The sequence below is a fragment of the Perca fluviatilis genome, chromosome 19 (genome assembly GCF_010015445.1).
Source record: "Perca fluviatilis chromosome 19, GENO_Pfluv_1.0, whole genome shotgun sequence".
Lineage (NCBI taxonomy): Eukaryota > Metazoa > Chordata > Actinopteri > Perciformes > Percidae > Perca > Perca fluviatilis.
In genome coordinates, this window is record NC_053130.1 from 13,366,715 (window position 1) to 13,375,675 (window position 8,961).

Genomic DNA, 8,961 nt, shown 5'->3' on the forward strand with positions numbered 1-8,961 from the left:
GTTACAGGGACTTATACAGCTAATCCTGACCAGGGCTGGGTGACATAAATGATATAAAAAAACTGATCTGATAGAACATTTCTCCAATAAGAGTTAGAAACTGTCAATTACCGGTATATGCTATATACATTTACATTTCTTGACAGCGCAATAACAACCAATCACATAAATACAGCTATTTCTTAATAATTACATGGCAGTCTTTCATAAAGTGTGTGTGTGTGTGTGTGTGTGTGTGTGTGTGTGTGTGTGTGTGTGTGTGTGTGTGTGTGTGTGTGTGTGTGTGTGTGTGTATTTGTGTGTGTGTGTGTGTGTGTGTGTGTGTGTGTGTGTGTGTGTGTGTGTCTCAAGAGAAGACCAATCGCATGGCGCTGAAAATCACATTTTCAACAAAGTTAACTGCTGATTCAATGTTCACAGACGGTGTCTAATTAATTGTGATGTTCTCTTTTATTATCTTGAGGGAATTCATCCTTGTTTTAAAATCCAGTTTCCTGATGTTAAACTTGCTCCATCTATAGTATGTTAATGTTCTGTAATGATATAAATGATGGACAGCGGTTTGTTTTAGCATTCCTCTTTTGTCAATTTTCCGTATTTGGTTTTGGAGGTTAGGAAGCTGAGTTTCATGTCAAAGAAGGAGGCAATTTAACTGTCCCTGAAGCAGTTTTTAAAAACCAAGTAATGCAAACCAGGCGTCTTAAGATTCTCCTCCTTGGAATCTTAACAAGGACTCCAGATATACTGTAGATCTGTCTCCACCTCTTTTCGTTTGGATATAAGTGTAATGTTTAAGATACCCAGTGTAAGTGTCTAGCTCACTCCACAAAGCTACTCTGAAAAAATATGACTGTGGGTGACAGGTTTTTTAAGTCTCTGGCTTGAATATTGTCACAGCTCGTTCAAAGAAACTGTGGTTACTAGAGGTTAAATTGTCAATTAGAAATTGGTGTGCAGCTGTTTGGGTTGGCAGGCTGGTGAAGAGCAGTAGAGGAGGAGTGCTAAAGTCATGTTTTTATTGTAGAATTTCTATTTGGATAACTCTGTATAGTTTCCCTCTGATAGCGTGATCACCATACATGCCCAATTAAAGTCAGGAAAATAAACGCTGAGTAACACTGAGAACCGTATTGTTGAAAGAATATGGATGAGGTGTGTAAAATACCTTGAAGTTGATGAAAATGGAAACTCTTAGTTGGACTTTTCCCTGTCGGTCCAACACACCCATCTACTACACATACTCAGTGAGACTAATAAAGTACATGCGTAGCAACTCTCTCTCTCTCTCTCTCACGTGAGGTCATTTTTGACACACATGCTTTTACATATTATGCTTTGGGAATGAGATTTTGCAGTTGCCTTGGCAGTGAGATTTAGAGTTCAGTTGCTTAAGAGTACAACATAAAATGGTCCACCCCCGCACTATATCCCCAGGCCCGGTGGCTGTGGTTGATCAAACCCTCTTACTCACTGTCTGCTGGACTTCCTTTGAGTCCACAGAAACATTTTGTAATAGAGAGCAAACAGTCCACTCTCTCCATGTAGTCAATGAAAAAGGAAAGAGCGTAGCAGACAAAGTGGGACCACAGGAGGGTGCCACAGCTGGGAAATTAGCCTTGTTCAAGTCCCTGCAGCTCACATGGGGGAATCTCGCCAACTTCATGTCCCTCTTTATTTTCAATCTTTGTTTTGGTCTCCTATCTCTGCCTCCTGCTCTTTCCTCCTGCTGTTATTTCATTTTCACATTTCATTAAACCCCTAGTGTGCCTTTTGTTATCAGTCTGGCATAACAAGGGGATTTTTCTGCAAATATATTGCTTGAAGCGTGCGTGAGTGAACAGTTCATCACACTGTTGTGCAGTGAAGGTTTTTGACTGAGAACTGTTGGAGTGTCAAATCATGGCACCAGATCACTAAGCCGTTTGGAGAGCTGTGCAGAAGTTGAGCCGTGGCACAGCAGAGAGCCGAGAAGCTCGGCTGGTTGAGACGATAACTGTGCACCACAGAAGAGCTTGGAGTGGATTTGAGTTGAGAGATGCCTTTGAACCCCTTGCAAGTTCCTCCCTGATCCCCCTTCCATCGCTCCTTCCCAAGAGTGTGGCTTTGTAAATAATGCCAGGCGTGATGTATAAGTGCCAGGGCACTCAGATCACAGGCCAGGCGTAATTCATTTTAATATAGCACTGCAGCATCTTGTATTTCACTGCGCTGACACAGGGAAAGTAGAAAAAGTGAAGACTGTCAAGATGAAATATTTGGTTGGCATAACATTGTAAGATGTTGAAATAACCAGAGGTGGAAAAAGTACTAAAATATTGTACAAGTAAAAGTACCAATACTTTGATGAAATATTACTCAAGTACAAGTAAAATTACCTATCTGAAAAATTACTCACGTAAAAGTAATAAGTAGTTCAATTAAAATGTACTTTAAGTTAAAGTTACTTACATACATTAAAAAAAATAGGGTTAGGGTCTCTGAACTGTCGGTGCACGCCTGATCCTCCTCTATCTCATTTTTAATCTCCTACAGAAAGACTTGGCGCCTGGTAGGCAGCCTAGATCAGGGCCGGAGTGGGACTCATTTTCAGCCCACTTTACTAACGTAATCAAAACCTTAGTATATAAGTCTGCAATAGTGCCCTGTTCTCTACAGCCTTGTAATTCAGTGTATTTTTTTTTTGTCTATTTTCAGAATTTTATTTTTTTTCTGTGCAAATAAGTAATCCCAGATATCCAAAACTTGAAATTAAATAAAGAACAAGTTACAGCACTTTCTAATGACACCATAATCAATTTTTTCCTTTGAATAATATTTCATATAACTTTCTCTTCCCTTTCAGTCGTGGGCTTTGTGTATTTACTATCATAATTTCGAGGATAAAGGCATAATGGGTCACAAGTAATATTTGGGCAAAAACATTATTATATTGTAAAATCTGATTAGGTTTGCTTGTTCACACACTGTGATACAACCGCTTTAAACTACATCAAAATACATTATATGTGCCTTTCACACCCACCCCACCTACCCCAAACCAAAAAACCTCCCCTCCTTCCCCCAAAAAAAAAATTTCTTTATAAATTGTCATAATTCTCAGCACAAATCTCTCCTTTTTACAAAGCTTTCTGGTCAAGTCAGTTTCATTATGGTAGTGCCGAATCATCTGGCATCATTAATTATCCCAGGGCATTTTTCATATAGAGCAGGTCTACACCACACTCTTATTAATTCTTATAATATTCAGTCAATGAGCAACCCTACCTGCCCAAACTGGATTTATAGGCTCATATAGCTGGTGCTTGGTAACGTTACTGGCTCTTCATTGTCACTGTTAGCAACAAACTGAACTAGTAGCTGCTGCTGCGGAGCTACAAGAACAAGTTTGATTCATAAACCTAAACGCTGGTTTGCAAGCAACGTTGTATTGTTTTGCAAGACCGCTAGCATCCTGCACGTCTCCTAACTTACCGGCAATTTCCACTGGATGCGGAACGTCGACGGAGTCATTAGGTTTCCATTAAAGTCAATCTGTGTATTTCCACAGACTGCGGAACGTCCGCGTCCCGACTCCCTCCCAGTTCCGTCAGTCCGCAGCAGATACGCAGAGCTGCTATTTTTGCCGGACGACGGAGAGCTCCGCAGCAATTCAGCACACGGCAGATAGTGCGGGACAGGAAGTCGAGCACAGAAACAAAATAAATATCCGGTTAATTTTCAAAATAAAAAATACACCGTACACACCGGTTGCGCGTCCGGGATCATATTTCCCTAGCACTACACCATGAAAACACAGCTTAGAGTTATTTCCCTTTTACTCCTCTGGATGAAAACAAACTGTTGTTGGTTTTGTGGTTCTACTCTACCTGAATTCGCTTTTGGGTCCTCGTGACTACAGCTGTCAGTTACGGGCACGCCGTTCGCAACAAATCCGGAGGTGGGGTGGGTTCGGCCGGAAGAACGCGAACGACGGAGCCGGTCCGGCTGCCATTACGCATCCAGTGGAAATCCCCGGTCAGCTTATCCATCTCACCGTCTTCGTTTGGCGTTTCGCTAAAATAAGATAAAGTTAATATGGCCGCGTCACTTTCTAGAGCTCTCTTTTTTTAAGTGGTCACCTTTTCAGTGCCGTTTTGCACTTTCTATTACCCGTTTAAAACAGCTTATTTTTGCTCGCAGTGGCATCCTCCAACAAGCACCAGTAACTGAAGTGTATGCGGATGGTTTGTTAGTTATTTTAGCAAGGTGCCGCTGTCGGAGGACTCAAAACATAAATACGTCATCATTAACCAGGCTGCACTCTGCGAGTGGGCTGCATGAATATAGAGAACGGTGGGCTGCAAGAAAAAATAAATACTGTAAATACAAAAAGTGGGCTGCGAGTGCAGGCAGCCTAGAGACGGCATCGATGATATTCAACTATGATTATGATTTCAACCTGGCTTTCACAACCAGAAAACCAGACCGGCCCACCGGGAATTCTCCCGGTGCTCCTGATTAGCCTATCCAATCCAGGCCTGGCCTAGATGCTGATCATTCATCTCCTTTCGGTTTTTGTTAGTCTAAGTTTTTTTTTCTTTTTTACTCCGTAACGGATGGAATTTGTAATGTAGCGAAATGCAATACTTAACTCAAAACGTAATCAAGTACATTTTAAATTAACGATTTTAAAAACTACTTGAAAAATACAAAATACACAACAAAACTACTCAATACAGTAAACTAAAAATAACTACTGTAGGTCAGTATGAGTGCCATCAAACCACATATGAACAAATGTTTGTGTTTCTTAAGCAGCCTAAATTAGTTAATCATGTATTGCGTGAATTATGTGTACTTGATGCATTTCAACAGTAGGTGTTTATGCAGAAGTGACCTTCTACTAATGTGTGTTGCTCTTTCGTAACCATGCACATGTTCGTATTAGTCCGAAGTGTAATGGGGATTTAGCTGCAAGTTAGCACTCGGGTCGTTAACATGAACTCAGTTATGACTGTTGAGCCTCGTGGGGATGGTTCAGACCATGCTGTTCCTTCGGTCGGTCTCTTTTCACCCCCCCCCCCACAGCCCTCTGTGTCCCCCTCCCAAACGCACACAATCCAGCTGAATCAACAGCTGCACCATGGCAGTGAGAGCCAGGAAACATGCCTCTGCCATGTTGATTGTATAGTACAACCATCCAGACACACACACACACACACACACACAGTCACGTGTGTTGAACACGTGCTGTCTTTCAGGACATTGCCTTAATGATATCCTGTTTGATTTCACGTAGCTCTGCACATACACCAGCTGCAAACCTCTAAGAACCTCTCATCGTGTCAAGGTTGTGCCATGAAACTGATCAGAACCATGGTCATTTATGTATTTATTCATTTCAGAAAGTGTGGGGTGGCAGAGAAGAAAGGGTGGAACACTAAATGTATAGGTAACTTAATTTGTGCAAATATCTTGACCCATTTGAGAGGTATTTGCTAGCCCCTCCATAAAAATAAACGCCATCCACCCTTTAAAATGGTGTGTGGTCTGTCAGAAATCAGTCCCATCTGCACAACGCTGCCAAGAACAGCAACGCTGGACAGGAAACAGGTCTCTCTGAACAAGGCCCTTTCAGAGAAAAAGTTGATGAGGCATAGGCCATAAAGTTTGATAATTTTAGGAAAGTATAATTGGAGTTACTTCTGATGTGATACTTTTGTCATATTTAATATAAGCTTTTACTTAACGGGGTTTCCACACAGCATGTTTCTACATAGTTTCTCAAAAAATGACTAAAAAGACATTTCCATTGTAAATTAGTGCTTTTAAATTAAACTGAACGTGTAAACAATCACTTGTCTGCCATTTGCTCCCACATCGCCACTGTAATTCCAATGAACTCTGAGAGGTTGCAGCAGTGTTATATATTTCTTCAATGTGTGGTTTTAAATTGAATGCCTCCTCAACAAAATCCAGACACATCTGACATCGTCGTAGAAGACCAAGCAACAACAACAAAAAATGGTGGAGATAAAAGTAAAGGAATTTCTCGTTTTCACTGGGAACAGAGTGTCCTAATGTTGTTGTGATACATCCAGCTGTTGGTGGGAGAACGTGATTTCAGTTGAAAAGTTAGCATTTAGCTACAGGGTGTTTGTGATTTATTGTCCTTTTACCAGACGATGGGAGGGTGTCGTGTTATAAATTAGAGTTGCTTGTGCCTCAAACTAGTATGATACACAGTAACATAGAACTCATCAGATTTTGGTTTCAGGCCTACATTTTATGGGAGTGAATAGAATGATGTAATTATTATTATTATTATTGCAGCACTTGTGATAATATTGTAGACAGGAGGGATGGGAAGGTTGCCAGTAGGATGACATTAATGTGGGATCATTAGCATGCTGGATGCTAAAGCTGGAACTCTTTTCAGCGTAGTCACGTTAAATGATACCACGGAAGAATTCCTTACAAAAATAGTTGAGCAAGATCATCTGAAAAGAATTCTCCCTTTTATTTTCAATCCACAAAATGATGCTACAATTCCTTTTGGTTCTGTGATTCACTTGATAGAGACTGTGAGTAAACGCAGAGCCACATGCAGAAGAAATCATGAGAATGACTGGTAGGGTCTTTCTCTGCTGCTAGAATATGATAATGCCCAAAGATATAAAACTTGGTCTAAGAGCTTAGGAGAGAGACGGAATTTTTTGAAGGAAGAGTTCTTAATTTTCTGCTGTGAATTCACAACATAGAAAGCCTATAAAATAACTTGCAGCTTTCTTTGATGAATCAACTAGAGCTTAATAACAGTTCAAACTGATTTGTTTCATCTTGCTCTGCCCGGTGCAGAATAGTGGCACCTCATTCTGTTGCTCCTTCAGGCTGTCCATTTTGGTATGTGATTATAAGATGTTGTAAAAAGTCAGTGAGGCTTGAAAGGGCTCCTAGTCAACCATCATGGACTCGGAGTATGTAGCTGCAGAGTAAAAAAAGGCACACATCAGGCCTTTCAAAGCTGTCTCAGTTTTACAGGTGCGTGAGACTGGCAGTCGATACACTGTCAGAATTAGTTGTAAAGGATGCCAAACAGACCATGCTACTTCTAGGAGAGCATATGGAGGAATTTAAGCACTTCCCTTTTCAATTTGTGTACCAGTTCTCCAAGGAGTACAGGCTGTAGGTATTATTTGGGAAAGGAAAAAAGCAGGTCTAATTTAAAAAATAATTGTAAAAAAACTGCTGTGGCAGTGCTAATCAGCCTAACATCATATTGGGGAATGCTGATGGCTCTTAATGCACCCTTACTCCCATTTGTGGCTCATTGCTTAATGCACTAGACCACCAAGGAATATTGAGTGCTGCTCATGTAATGGGTTGGAGCAGTCCTCAGGTACTTAATAACGTGGCTAAAGCTTTGACAACTTTGAAAAATTCATATCTTATCCACCCCAAAAACACAAACCCCTTGAAAGTATTGAAACAAACAAAAAGACCGCAGGACCTTTGTGAAAACAAGAATAGTGCACATCGAGGACAGAGCCATTAGGAGAGAGCATGTCAGCTTCTCATTTTTTGGAAGGTTTGATGTTTTTTGCCCTTGGTTTTTTTCTTTTCTTTCACTAACATCAACCCTGGCAGGCAGTTCTCAATTGTAGCCAGGAAGCCAAGCAAGGTGAGTGTCCTTGTGGTTGAAAAGAGGAGCAGGAGGTTGGAATAGAGTCCCCCCGATTGGAACACTGACCGCATTTTGACCAGCTCCTTACTTTTTTTTTATTTTTTATTAATTTTTTTTTTTTTTTTTTGGGACTGTATCGATACACATGCTCCAGGTTACTCTGGCCCAATCCCAAAGTGAGCCCTGAGGACTAAGGACTCACAGACTTAATTGATCTCAGGTACTAAGTGAGTGAGTGTGTGAGGCCACATGGGCTCAGATAGGTAAAAATGGGATCGGGACAGCACTTCACGAGATCACATGTTACCTTGGCAACGTTTAATAACAAAGATGTTGCTGACACTTGCCGGTTTGGGAATTTTCATTTGAAGTTTGTTGCTTTCCACACGGCCAAGGCCCAGGAGACGGCTACCTGATTCCAAACTCTTGTGTTACAAGCTGGACAACAGGTTGGTCCGTTCCGTGGTCGTGTGTCGTGCTGTTGTTTACCTTCGTAATTTCCAGATTTCCCTATCGTCTCCACGGTAAACGTCACAACGCTTTGAACTGTGGGTAATTCCCTTTGGTGAAGTCTGCATCGATGCAGACTCACGGAAAGGGCTCAGTAAGTGTGTACTCCAACCCTCACGCCCTTTGAAATTCCACATTGGGACAACCCTAAGCCCTTACGAATTCCGCGAGAACGCGCACCAAAGTCCGTGAGTCTTTGAGTCCGGACTTTGGGATTGTGCCAATGACAAGATTTGTCAAAGGGCTCTCACATAGATTGTTGTTGGCATTTTTCATGTGTACCAACGCCAAATATTAATGTTTTGGTGGTGTTAGGGTGGGAGTATTTGGATGTTACGCAGAAACCAATCAATGTCTGGAAACAAGCTTATATCGTCAGACGTGTTTAAATTGGACCCGTAGCTACTTCTCTGGGTTCCATAACTTGGAAGATTTTCTTTTGCCATTTCAACGTGCCCAACTTTTCATCATGCCAGGCTTTTTTTGGTAACTGCTGGATGCTAATAGCTTGTTTCTCTAAAGTCAAAAAAATGAATGTGTGCTAGTACAGGAGAAGTAGTGAAGAGTTCCACACTTCAAGCTAAGCCAAAGCCGCATTAAGACCCTGACAAGAAATCTACATCGGTCCCATTTAATACTGACTAGAACACAATGGATACTCATTCTTCTCTCATATATATATATATTTTTGGGGTAGTATATATATATATATATATGTGTATATATATGTATATATATATATATATATATATATATGTGTATATATATATATATATATATATATATAT

The 8,961-nt window shown here is 40.9% G+C and overlaps 1 protein-coding gene across 2 annotated transcripts in view; it reads left to right on the forward strand.

Moving 5' to 3' along the window:
- Nucleotides 1–8,961, forward strand: part of LOC120548138 (protein bicaudal C homolog 1-like) — a 73,113-nt gene that overhangs the window by 23,892 nt on the left and 40,260 nt on the right. The gene's annotated exons all lie outside the window — the stretch shown is intronic.